This window comes from Toxorhynchites rutilus, chromosome 3 (assembly GCF_029784135.1).
Source record: "Toxorhynchites rutilus septentrionalis strain SRP chromosome 3, ASM2978413v1, whole genome shotgun sequence".
Classification (NCBI taxonomy): Eukaryota; Metazoa; Arthropoda; class Insecta; order Diptera; family Culicidae; genus Toxorhynchites; species Toxorhynchites rutilus.
This window is the reverse complement of record NC_073746.1, coordinates 145,266,492-145,279,325: the sequence shown is the minus strand read 5'-3', so window position 1 is coordinate 145,279,325 and position 12,834 is coordinate 145,266,492. Positions and strand designations below refer to the sequence as shown.

Here is a 12,834-nt window from a genome sequence, read left to right as displayed (position 1 = left end):
AAATAAATAATAAACTTGAATGTTTCCATCAATCAAATTGAAGGTCTCTAACAGTTCTACAATTAGATTCTCTCAGGAGGTGATAGACGATCATATTTGATGAAAAAAATCCTTCTACGCATATGTTCGAATTTCAACAATGACAGAGTTACAGAACTTTTTTTTTGGTTTCGGACTCTGTCGGACTCTGGCTCGACATTAAAAAGTACCCTACGGAAGACGATTCTGATGCTTTCATTTGAAAGATGAGAAAATTTAGTACAGGATATAGTAGTGGAACAACTAAATTAGTGAATTTTAATAACACTTTGGAAGTGAAATACTTAAAAGCTTATAATTTTTAATATGTTATTATTAATTTCATCCTAAAAATTTATATTGCACTAGATTGTTTCTATCAATTGAAATGAAGTTCTTTAACCGCTCCACAATTTGTTCTTTGACGCACAACTTCTATGTTCCTTAATTTGGCTGCAAAATCGATATAAACAATTCCTGGTGAAAATTCAAGTAAAATCTTCAAAAATCACGATTTTTACCCCACTGTACATGTAATAGCCACTTAAACTTCACCTTAACGTTGAAAGGTTACATTTCTTCATGAAATAAGCCATATTTGAAATATAAAAAAAATATTTTTTTACAAACTGAATATAATTGAGTCCAAAATTGTATATAATCGAATCACATATAATCGAGTATGTATATAATGGAGTCCGACCTGTACTGTATTCTATTAGTCAAATCATTTCATTGATACCAATATTGAGGGGATTGCAAAAAAATACATAGTCGACCATTTTGTGGCGGCGACACTTTCGAATTTATGTTGTTCATAGTGTAGTGTATTCTGCAAATTTTCAATGAATTTTTCAAGATGCATGGAATACGCAGTTTTATAATGACAGTAGAATTAAATGTATGTTCCAAACTTCAGATCAATCATTCAACAGGAACGGGGTCAATTTTCTATTAATGTGGGACAACCCAACAAACATTCAAACATACATAGAAACAGGTCAAGCTGAATGAAACCATTCAAAAAGTAATTAGTTGTTTGGGGACTGCGGCCATCTTGAAATTTGATTTTTCATTATCTGCTATGTTCTACTAGTCGTGAACTATCTTTTGATACATTTTTGGGCATTTTTCATAAATAACTGTGTTCTACTAGTCAAGCCTTTTCATTTGATACCCATTTTGATGGGGTTGTGAAGAAAATAAATATGGCGCCATTTTGTGGAGGTGGCCACTTTGGATTTGAATTTTTCATAAATAACTGTATTCTACTAGTCAAGCCCTTTCATTATATACCCAAATTGATGGGGTTCTGAGAAAATATGCAATCCGCTATTTTGTAGTGGCCGCCATATTAGATTTGCATTTTTCATATATAATTTGGGTATCATCATTATTAGATACCCAAATTGATGGGGTTCTGAGAAAATATGCAATCCGCCATTTTGTAGTGGCCGCCATATTAGATTTGCATTTTTCATATATAACTGTATTCTACTAGTCAAGCCTTTTCATTTGATACTATATTGATGGGGTTGTGAAAGAAATATATATGGCGCCATCTTGCGGTGGCGGCCATTTTGGATTTGAATTTTTCATAAATAACTGTGTTCTACCAGTCAAGCCCTTTCATTTGATACCCATATTGATGGGAATTAGAGAGAATATGAAATCCGCCATCTTGGATTTGCATTTTTCATAAATAACTGTGTTCTACTAGTCAAGCCCTTTCGTTTGATACCCATATTGATGGGGTTCTGAAAAAATATGTAATCCGCCATTTTGTAGTGGCCGCCATCTTGGATTTGCATTATTCATAAATAACTGCATTCTACTAATCAAGCCCTTTCTTTTGATACCCATATTAGCTATTCAATATAGAATTATTATACAAATTATTCAAAATTTCCGAAATCAAAAATAAAATACTCCGGATTATCGAGTCTCCGGATAATCGAGTCCGACCTGTATTTTTAAATTCAAATTGCAAATTATGAAATTTGAAATTGAGAAAAAAACAGGAAATTGTTAAACAGCGGAAAATTGTAAAATTTCAAAAAAAAAAGTTACATTTCAACAATTGTAAAGTTGCAAAAAAAATTGTTAAATTTCAACAATTGTAAAGGGGGGTCTTCGTAGTCACTTGGTTACGCGTTCGCTTACTAAGCGATCGATCGTGAGTTTAAGCTCAGGGCCCCCAATTGACCATCTTTGTGTTGTTATAGAATAACTACGTCCACGTAACCATCATCAGCGATGGAGATCGATCCGCGGTGGAACAAAGATCGATTCATCCATACAACTGCTCTGCTCTGCAAGAAACATCGGGCTGCTGTTCTATAAATAATCCAACAATGATCAATATGAACTGTCTCCGCTATCCGGTCTGCTGAACAATGGAAGAACAGAAAGAATACCCTTACGCCTAAATGGCTACTACTGTGTAATTTACCATAATGTAATGGAACAGAAAACTTAACGCCTAAATGGCTACTACTACTGTGTAATTTACAATTTATAGAAACATAAACATATGTAGGGTAACACGGGGTGATTTGGTCATATGGGGTGATTTGGACCACCCCTTTATCTCAAAAATTACGGCTCAACTTGGATTTTCTATAATGTCATTTCCTTCTATTTTGAACCGTATGTACCCAAAGTAAAAAAAATTTTGGTAAAATTTCACAAGTAGAGGGAAACTGTAGCATAAATTCATCAAGTACTTTGAGCGTCAAAAAATGTGAGTTTTCCGATCGTGGTTTTAAGGTTTTTCCCGCTGATTAAACAAACTTTTCGTGTATTGTGCAGTAAAGTTTTGTTCGCCTACAGAAGAGGAACAATTTGATGTAGCGAAACTGTAAGTTTGATAACAATAAATGCAATTAATTTCATTTTAATTTTTGCGTGTTGTGTGGGGTGACATGGTGACACGTTTCTGTGGGGTGAATTGGTCCTACAGGTTTGAGACTTTTCGTTGGTCTAATTGATTCCAGATTCCGCTGGATTACAAGAAGAGGATGGACAGACAGTGTTGAAAGAAAGAGGAGCTTAAAAGAGCAACGCAGGACATCGAGAACGGATTTTCTTTGACCAAGCATCAAAAGTGTTTGAAAATGCTCGAACAACAGTGAAAAGATTCATGCAGAATTCGAGATGGTGTCAATCCAACTTTTCTGGTTTGGAATCTGGCCAAGACACCTGGTATCGATCTCGAAACATTGTTACTGATGGTAACATTATCCTAAAATACTTTACATAAACCTAAGTATGTTTTTTTCGATGAAACACACACTGGACCAAGTCACCCCACAGACGGCCCAAATCACCCCGCATCAAATTTGAATGTCCAAAAATCATCTCTTTTATTTCATGATATATTTGGTAGATTGAAGCTTTATATAATGATTAAACATTATTTATTGTGAGAAAACAAGAGTAGCTCAGTATACAATGTGACATTTTTTATTTAGACCGTATTAGTTTGGAAATATTAGGCGATTTGCTTAGGTGGTCCAAATTCCCCCCTTTTCCCCTACATGTACACGATTCAAACCCGGCTCTGTTACAGCTAAAATGCTAATGAGCCTAATAAATAAATAAATGGGATAAAAAAAAACAATTGTAAAGATGCAAAAAAATGTTAAATTGGGAAGAAATATAAAATTTCCAAAAAAATGTTAAATTACCAACAATTGTAGAATTGCAACAAAACAATTATGTAAAATTGAATAATTGAGAAATTTTGAAATCGGAGAGCATTGTAAAATTTAAAAAAAAACGTACAGAATTACAAAAATGTAAAATTGAAAAAAAAATAAAGTTGTAGACAATTGTAAATCTTCAAAGATTGTAAAATTGAAAAAAAAATCAAATTGCAAAAATTGTAGCATTGTAAAATAGCAAAAAATTTAAATTGTCAAATTGTCAAATAAAAAATTCAAAAATTACAAAAAAAGAAAAATTTAAAAAAAAGTGAGATTAATAAACAGAAAGCTTACAGAAATGTGTAAAATCGCCAATAAATGTTGAATTACAAAAAAAATGGCCAAGTTGTGAAATTGTAAAATTTTAAAATTGTAAAAAAAAATATAAAATTGCAAAAAAACAAATTTCAAAAAATTCCGTCGCAGCGTGTTGAAATTAATGAGTACTACACGCGATTATGAACTAGATATATCACCGATTTCATCCATCGTAGACGAATTGCACGTTTTTCTCCTCTGATTACCCAACGCGTTGAATAAATAGTATTGCGCGCGATCCGTCAATTCGATTAACTGTAAAGGAGTCCTATCGATTGCTTACTCGTGTTACCCAGTAATAATCTCCGACGCCCCGGGTTAAACATTAGAAGTCTTACGCGCAGTTAGTCACGGAATATATCGTCGAGTCGATTCATTTTAGAGCTCTAGTGGATACTACGAAGCTCTACTGGTAACTAAGAAGGGTACAGTCTGCACAACCTTAAACTCAAACTATCATCTCAAGGTTAATAGTTGAAAGTGATAAACTCTATGTTATCAGCAAGGTTGTGTTTTATTTTTGTTTTTGTAGGCTCAGAAAAGGTGTGAACTATCGAAAGGCTAATAGTTTATGGAAGTGAACTGTAGATTCCTAAGTTGAATTGAGGAAATATCTCGATTAGGCCAACTACGAATAAATGTCTTTCAAATGGAGAAAAAAAAGTTCCCAATAAAAAAAATATTTAGAGCGCTTTGTGTTAAATATTAGTAAGAATCCCAAACAGGCCGCGTTGTAGATACCATGTATGAATTTCATTTTGTTATTCTATTGAATTAATCGCTTTCGTCTTTTTAATATAAAACGAAGTTTTATAAATCAAATTGGTTAGTTTTACGCATACGTTTCATAATTCGATAAAAGTTATAGAGGAAAATGTAATTTAAATCTCAGTTTGCAATCCAAAAACCACATATGATTCAAAATGGTCAGAACTTCATCAAGATTTTACCCATCCATTAAAGCCATAATCTTCTAATGGAAGTCAAAAGAAGCAAAACCAGTGAATCCAATCCAAACACTCGCCGTGCAACAATTGCGAAAAAAATCATAATGATGCACATTTTTCATTCAACGTGGGTAATGAGTACGTTTTCGTTCATATGCTTCCAAGAATTTAGCTGGTTTCACTCTTGCGGTGGATTAATTCAAACCCTCTGACAATGGTTCTGCACAATCTTGTTGTTCTCGCAACATTCTTTCCACAATGTATATTGTTGTCTACACGCTCCCCACTTCGTCACCCGTCGATGTCGCTGGCGTAAAATCGCAACACTGCAACACTTGGCTTTCACAAGGTTGAGCATAACATTGAGATTAAAATTGCTAGATAAGCAGACTCCCCGACAGAGGACCCCGCCGCTCGCGAGGTTTTGTAACCGTAACAACCGTATTTCGGCGGCAGGCCAACCAAAACATCGCAAACTATCACCTGGCCCAACGGTGGCGGAGACGACCGGGGGGGGGGGGGAGGCTGGTGTTGCACACCTTCGTACGGTCGGTCCATTCATCTGTGAACCGTGTGCTCTGCGTGTAATTTAGAAAGAAAAGGTAAAAAACTGGTCAGCTGAACAGCGAGCGACCAGCAGCGGGTGCGGTAACCAAAACAATTAATAACTGTTTCGAACAACAAGTCGCTCGCTGTCTGGTTTTATACGAGTTTCCGCGAAGGGTGAAATGTGCAAGTGATGGATTTTCGTTGCGTTGCGTCGTGTTCGATTTGGGAATACAGATCAGCAACAATTTGTTATTATAGTGTACACCATTTCAATAATTACACCATCGGATCAAAAAGACATTTATGTTTTTCATTTCGAGCGATATTTTGAAATGGTTCCATGGTGGATAGAAAAAAGAGAACTCTCGAAGCTTGATTACTCTAAAAGTCGCAATTGTTCGGCACGTTTCAACGAGATCGATGTGGTTTTTCGGCTCTCTCATGGTCGGACAATCGCAAGGAACAAACCATTTCTGAGCTTATTTGCATGCGAATCATCGCATCGAGTATGCGCTAATGTTTGCATATCGTCGTCTATTTGCGGTAACCAGCTACCTGTTGATTAGCATAGCTAATGTCGCACTTCTTCACCGTGAGTCATGAACTGTGCAAATATTTTAATTGAACCGTAAACATTCCATCTCTCTGAGTGATCGCGATTTACTGATGGAATGTTGGTGCCTCGATTTCTGCATATTGATGTGAAAAAACTATATTTTACCGACTATTATAATAGAAATACCGGTAAGTTTCTTGGTTTTTTTTTTCAAAAATTAATACTTTATTCTACAAAAATGGTTTATTACTTCGCGGAATAAACGACCGGTTTGTCAGCTGATTGATCCAATTTTTGACTTCATCAAAATTTGAGAAGTGCTGGTCAACCAGGCCATGTTACATCGATCGAAAAAGGTAATAATCGGACGGAGCAATGTCTGGATATTACGACGGGTGAGATAGGACCTCCCATTTCAGCGTTTCCAAGTATGTTTTGACCGATTTCGCGACATGCGGCCGAGCATTGTCGTGCTGCAAAATAACTTTATCGTGTCTTTGCTCGTATTGTGGTCATTTTTCCTTCAGTGTACGGCTCAAACGCACCAATTGTCGTCGATAGAGGTCCCCCGTAATGGTTTCATTCGGTTTAAGCAGCTCATAGTACACAACACCCACCTGGTCCCACCAAATAGACAGCATAACCTTCTGGCCGTGAATATTCCTCGCGGACTTCGATGTTGATGCGTTACAATAAGTTTCTAAATCATATGTCATCTTTAGTTCTCAATAAGTTCAAATAACGCATTCGGAGTGGTTTTGACCAAGCTGGGCCATGTTGTAGTGTGTTTCTCGTTCCACACAGAGGATACTGCTCGTTTAAGCTCCTCAAATCACTCATGCTGCTCGTAAGCTGCATCTACTATTCGTCCGATCAGTCCTCAGAAGTTGCTGACAGGGTTTTGGCTTGATAAACAATCTGAAGCCCCTATTCATTAAACCATGCCATGACTTTCCGGATTTTATGGATTGATACCAAATTACCCAATTAACACATTGTTTTTGATGTAAAAACAGCAGTAAATGATTCTGCAGTACTTCGTTGCACTTCTGAATGTTCGTTTGTGTTGATGGTAAGCTATCTAAACCAGGCCTTTTTGAGAAAATTCTCCCCAAACCATAAAAATCCCATCTTCAAAGTTGCGGGTCCAAAAACTAATGTGGAATCTAATCCCATGGGTTTCACTATGTCAGGAGAACTTCTCTAATAAAAAGAAATCCAACTTCAATAGAATCTCTTCATACTCGAAGGACTTGTTATGTCATTTTTCAACTCGTAACTTTGCAAGCGGCAGTTGGATGGTTTGAGGAAAATATTTTCAAAACGACTTGGTTCAGATAGCTTTTCTCCAACACGAATGCATCAACAGAAGTGCAATGAAGTACTTCAGAATCATTTACCTCTGTTTTTGCATCAAAAACATCTTGATAATTGGGTAATTTGGCATTCATAAAATCCGGAAGGTCATGGCATGGTTTATTGAATAGGGACTTCAGATTCTGGACTGGTCAGCTTGTTCACCAAATGAAAACTCTATCAAGAACTTATGAGGAGTGATCGTACGAATAGTAGAAGCAGCTTACAAGCAGTATGAACGATTTGAAGAGCTTAAACGAGCAGTATCCTCTGCGAAGAACGAGATACAACTACAACATGGCGCAACTTGGTCAAAACCACCCCGAATGGATTATTTAAACTGATTGAGAATTAAAGATGACTTACGAACTGGAAACTTATTGTGATTCATGTGAAATTGACGTTAATTTTGTTTAGGAGTAAGAGTTTTTTCCATCTGGTTCTATAGTTATGAAACACTGGAATTTTAGTTTTTTGAATGTTTCGCGTCTAAACACAACAATAAGATTCAAATGGCCAGTTATTATATCCTACACTATATACTTCAATTCAATCGACTTCTTTCATGTCTCTGGAAACTCAGAAAAAATGAGTGGTTCTATAGTTGTGAAACGCAGTGTAGGAAAGTGTACCATAAAAAAATTGTAGGTTGTCGGAATTAATCTTGACTACGATCCATGTGAAGGAAGTATTTTAGTTATTTTTTTGAAAAAAATAAATAAAATCCTCCATATTTCTGTAGTTTAGGCATTTAAGAATACAGATCAAACTCGATTTTATACAGACTCGATTATATGTGATTCGATAATATACAATTTTGGACTCGATTATATACAGTTTGGAAAATAATATTTTTTTTATATTTCAAATATGATTTATTTCCAGAAGAAATATAACCTTTCAACGTTAATGTGAAATTTAAGTGGCTATTACATGTACAGTGGGGTAAAAGTCGTGATTTATGAAGATTTTGCTTGAATTCTCACCAGGAATTGTTTATATCGATATTGCAGCCAAATTAAGAAAGATAGAAGTTGGGTGTCAAGGAACAATTTGTAGAGCAGTGAAAGAGCTTCAATTTAATTGATAGAAGCAATCTAGTTTAATATAATTTTTAGGATAAAATAAATAATAACACATTATAAATTATTAACTTTTGAGTTTTTCACTTCAAAATGTTATTAAAACTCACTAATTTAGATGTTCCACTATTATATCCTGTGCTAATTTTTTTCATCTTTCAAATGAAAGCAACAGAATCGTCTTCCGTAGCGTACTTTTCAATGTAGAGCCAGTTTGAGGCAACAGAGTCCGAGACAAAAAAAAAAGTTCTATAACTCTGTTATTGTTGAAATTCGAACATATGCGTAGAAGGATTTTTTTTAATCAAATATCATCGTCTATCACCTCCTGAGAGAATTTGGATAAAATATTTTTTTTCTTATGAGAAAGGTGTTTTCTTGCTTCAAGGGGATGAATCAGAAATGAAATTTTTCTTTTTTATTCAAAAAACGAAAAATACATGCAAAAAAAACGAATAATTTTTTTTTGTTTGACTCGATTACGACAGGATTCGATTATATACATTGAAAAGAAATTATAAACTGTATATAATCGAGTCCGCCCTGTATACCCTAGAAAGGGCTTATCGAAAAACCTATTATTTACCGAGTTAGAGCCATTTTAGTGATGCGGTATCTAACCTGGTACGGCCATAACAATGAACTTCAAATGCGTTTTTTCTCGAAACTAGTTTTTTCCAAACTGGCGAACATGATAACTACTGAACCGATTCATGTCGAATTTATATGGATACAATCTGCAGTCATCTCTCTATCGCATGAATCTCTAAATTCATCTCTTTTTTAAATTTTACTATTTTTAAAAAATCGGGAAACATAGAAGCGCTTCAACCGTTCAACGTTTCAAACCGTATTTAGTTTTTCAAGCGGCCGCCGTTTCGTCAAAAAAGATGTTTTTGACTTGTCCGAGGTTCATGCAATAGCGGCATTTTTATTTATTCAGAATCTGTTCGATTTTTTTTTGTTTCAGATAATCCGAAGGACTAGAATCGTGTACGGCATGGCACAACTTTTTTTTGAACCCTCTCACTTCATCAGCATGTAACTATTCTATATTTTTTTATAATTCGTTTATTTTTACAGGCTCAGTTACGTAACTTTAAAGGAACCGAATTCTTAAATATAATTTTAAAACTATATATCTATAAACAGGTGTAACTATTCTAGTTATGAATATTTTTTCTCCGTTCAGTTTTTGTTTTATTGTTAAAGGATAGATGAACAAATAATGATAAAACAGATGGTAAACATATTCTTTGTTTTATTTTTACAGAGCTCGATAAAACGTCTGAGATACGTGTCTTTACACTAGAATACCCCTTTAAGTGAAACACTTAGGGCATGCCGTTTGGGAAATATGTTGGCTGTACATTTGTACATTTGAGAGTATAACGGGGGCCGCATTTGTTAACAATAGGATAGAAAAAGCATGCGAAGGCTATTTTTCCAGTATCGCTTATTGCTTATCCAGTTTTCGATGGATTACGAGGTTTTTGCACCAATCCATCTACGTGTATAAGTGTTTTTTTAAAATATACCCAAATTAATACGCATTTTTGACATATGGTCACAAAATTTGCTCCGCACTCAAACGGTTAAAGCAATATAGCAAATATCCGGGGTTGAGTCCACAGCTCAATAGTATGAACACTTCATTTATACCACATAAAACTGATATAACACTGATGAAAGAAAAGCAATATTGACCGTAAAACGACGGATCTCAACCTGTGCCATTGATTTCGTAATCGCAACTATATATATTGCAACTTACCAAGCCGCTTTCGGTGATGGGCTGCGCAGTATTTTCCGTTGATGAACACCTTTCAGAAATTTGTTGTCGCACCAAGAGATCGGCGTTATCCAACTCAAACTTGTCCAAAATAAACTGAGTTTTATGAATGATTCACTACGAAGATTATTCCAGCTGGATTCCTCCGGTTGCGTTTTACAAAGTGATCTAATGTATGAGTATAATCCTATCCAGATTCAAAATAATTAAAGTGGAGTTATTTCTCTCCCCGCACTGATCCGCATCGTAAACACTGAAACACGTCGAAGTAGAGCACCTTTCTTCCTACTAGCTCCAAGAAATCCAGCCTATCGAAACAGGGCACTTTCCGAAGTCGTTTAAGCACACCGGTAATTGAATAATCGAAATCGTTCGCGACGATTCACTAACTGTTGGTAATATACACACCGGTTACCGGAAACCTGTACCCAATCGTTAGATAACCTTCTTGGTGTCAAACTTTCCGCACTTCAACATAACAGCGAAACTCGTTCGAAAATTCTCCACCTCGAGGCTAGCACTTCTCGAGGCGTAAATCCTTGTTCGGTATGATTGGTAGAAATGGACAGTGCTCAGCTATCACGCCAACGCTTCTCCTGCGGATTAGGAGATGAAATTTCGCGATTGGTAACGGTCTTGCCCCTTGATCAAGATCGCCTGCAATCGCGCACATTCGTTCTGGACAGGCACCTCCACTAAATATATACCTCGTGGCGAAGAACAAGATCTGTGCGATTTCGCCTTTGCACCCTACACTATTCCTGCTTTTTTTTTTTGTTTCACCGTCTGCTACACTGGTTTGAGCTTCAAAATCTCTCCGTTTTTTTGCTGCTACGGGGTTCACAAAAAGTACACTACTTTTCAACTAAGAAGATCAACTTCTTTTGATTTTATCACTCGCGATTGTTTTCCTTTCCCAAACTAACCAATAGCTAATTGATTTACAACACCAAGTTAGTCGATATTTCTTTGCTCTTGGCTCGGATTTGTCCCAAAAGTTCACCACAAATTATGTCTCGTACCAGCGATACTTGCTTTTCACACATAAAGAGACAAAACACTCCGCGAAGGCTTCCGAAAAAAACACAAACAATCCACAAGTGGTCCAACGCTCAAGAGTCTCCCTCAAAGGATGAGTTCCTGGGGTTCGATGAATCGGTCTGTTAGCTGGTGGAAAGAACGGGCTTTCCGGAGCACAACTACGCGCTGGCACGCGATTCGCGACTTCTTTCCAACTACAGAAACACACGTCCAGCGTCGAAAACGTCTCGAAACGTAATGCGAGAACCGTTGGAGTAAAGCAGCACCATGAGCGGTTTGAGTGGAATCGGCTCCGCTGAATGCCTCCGCGCGTCCGTCTGGATGAGAGCAAGAACTGAGAGAAGCCATTTGAAACGGAACATGCATGCAAAAAGAATTGCCGGTACCAGAGTTTTGAGAGTGTGCTTTGAAGATTGGCTGTGAAGCTGGCGGATTTAAAGATGGATGAGATTGGCGGTGGTGTGAATGTGTGCAAAACTTTTCGGACGATTCAACTAGCAGGGTTAACGTGGATCGTATCGAAATTAGGATTGGGCGATCTTGAATCGATTCTTTGTACTCCAAAAATCGAGAAAATCGATCCTTTCTTTTCGATCTCGATTCATGAAAAATATTTTTTTCTGGGATTTCAAGTTTTTTTGCAGCCTTCATGTTGAGAATCAAAATAAAATGCTTTTGATGTTTGAATAGAAATATGAAATGTTTATAAAAAATTTGTTTTCGTATTTAAAATATGACTTATTTTAAGTAAAAACTTAATATATCAACATTAAGGGGGTATTCTAGTGTAGAGACATGAAATTCGGACGTTTTTTCGAGCTTCGTAAAAATAAAACAAAGAATATGTTTACTTTCCATCATATCATTATTTGTTCATCTGTCTTTTAACAATAAAACAAAAATTGAACGAAGAAAAAATATTCATAACTTATACATAGTTACAAGCTGATGAAGTGAGGGAGTTCAAATAAAAGTTGTGCTATGGCGAGCACGATTCCAGCCCTTCTGGTTATCTGAAACAAAAAAATCGATTCTGAATCAGCAAATATGTCGCTATCACATGAACCTCGGACAAGTCAAAAACTTCTTTTTTGACAAAATAGCGGCTGTTTGAAAAACGAAATGCAGTTTAAAATGATTTTTCTTACGTTTCCTGATTTTTTTGAAATAGTAAAATTTTAAAAATTATCATTTTTTAGAGGTTCATGCGGTAGAGAGATGCATTCTGATTGTATTCATATAAATTCGACATGAATCGGTTCAGTAGAACTTGAGATATCGTGTACGCCAGTTTGGAAAAAAACTAGTTTCGAGAAAAACGAGTTTGAAGTTCATTGTTATGGCCGTACCAGGCTAGACAACGCTTCACTAAAATGGTTCTAGCTCGGTAAATAATAGGATTTTCGATAAGTCATTTCTAGAGTACATTCTTGAATGCCTAAACTACAGAAATATGAAGGACAAATTT

The 12,834-nt window shown here is 35.9% G+C and overlaps 1 protein-coding gene across 5 annotated transcripts in view; it reads right to left on the bottom strand.

Moving 5' to 3' along the window:
• Positions 1-11,660, bottom strand: part of LOC129773113 (uncharacterized) — a 281,523-nt gene extending 269,863 nt beyond the window's left edge. Inside the window, exons 1-2 of one of the 5 annotated variants that reach the window (XM_055776668.1) lie at positions 10,603-11,660; positions 10,308-10,512 (exon numbers count right to left, since the gene is read on the bottom strand). The gene's annotated coding sequence lies outside the window, so the exon portion shown is untranslated. Of the gene's footprint in view, positions 1-10,307 lie in introns of all 5 variants that reach the window. The other 4 variants (XM_055776667.1, XM_055776669.1, XM_055776670.1 and 1 more) reach the window with 4 other exon arrangements.
• Positions 11,661-12,834: the final 1,174 nt, after the last annotated feature.